Source organism: Myotis davidii, unplaced genomic scaffold (genome assembly GCF_000327345.1).
Source record: "Myotis davidii unplaced genomic scaffold, ASM32734v1 scaffold1972, whole genome shotgun sequence".
NCBI classification, from domain to species: domain Eukaryota; kingdom Metazoa; phylum Chordata; class Mammalia; order Chiroptera; family Vespertilionidae; genus Myotis; species Myotis davidii.
The window spans coordinates 37,802-39,136 of record NW_006284004.1 but is presented as its reverse complement, the minus strand read 5'-3'; positions in this window follow the sequence as shown (position 1 = coordinate 39,136).

Below are 1,335 nucleotides of genomic sequence, written 5' to 3'. Positions count from 1 at the left end.
TGCAACCCAGCCTCCCAAGCAGGCTGGGGACCCTGATTCTCCACGCAGGAGGCTGCATTGAGCACTAGTGACCCTTGGTGAGCACACGCAGGGACTCTGTTATTCAACATGTGAGCATGGGAGCCCTGATTCTTGCTGTGCGAACAAGGCCTCACTGAGCGACAGAGACTCCAATTTTCAATTCTCGGCACATGCAAACAAGGACTCTGATTCCTGGTGTGCGATGGGGGCCTCTGATTTTGGGCGTACACTGGCAGGTATTCTTTCTCAGCGCAGCGCATGCAGGGTCCCTCATTCTAGGTATGTGCACAGGCTGCACCGAGCACCAGTGACTCTGATTCTCGGGGTTCATGGCTCCCGCTGACCCACGACAGCCACACATCTTGGTGGCAGAGCTCTTCAGAGATGCTTGTGTGGCACAACACTCCTATTGCAAAAGGCTCAGGCCACTGGAACTGGGCACTTGGACCTTCTGATGATAGTTAGAATGGGGAGATATCAAAACAATCCCTACAGGAAAGAAAAAGAAATCACCCACTCCCCCCAAAAAAGAACTAAATAAAACAGAGGCATGCAATATGTCAGAAAAAGAATTCAGAGTAATGGTCATACAGTTCATAAACCATCCAGGTGTGCTTGGATGAGAAAATCAACAACCTATGCAAAAATCAGGAAAAAATAAAAGTGATATAGTTACAATAAAGAACGCGATGGAAGGTTTCAACAATAGACTAGAATAGCGGTTCTCAACCTGTGGGTTGTGACCCCTTTGGGGGTCGAATGACCCTTTCACAAGGGTCGCCTAAATACATACTGCATATCAGATATTTACATTATGATTCATAATAGTAGCAAAATTACAGTTATGAAATAGCAACGAAAATAATTTTATGGTTGGGGGTTACCACAACATGAGGAACTGTATTAAAGGGTTGCGGCATTAGGAAGGTTGAGAACCACTGGACTAGAAGAAGCAGAGGACCAAATTAGTGAGTTAGAAAATAAGGTAGAGAAACAAGCCCAATGTGAACAGAAACTGGAGAAAAAAGTTAAAAAGCAGGAAGAGAGCCTAAAGGAGCTTTAGCACAACATGAAATGAAGTAACATATGTATAATGGGGGCGCCAGAAAGACAAGAAGAGTAGCAAGGATAGAGAATCTATTTGAAGAAATAATGACAGAAAACTACCCTGATATGGGGAAGAAAAAAGTCACACAAGTACAGAGAGTCCCAAGCAAAATGAATCCCAAAAGACCCACACCAAGACACGTCATAATTACAATGGCAAAAGTTAGCAACAAAAAGAGAATTCTAAAGGCTCCAAGAGAGACACAG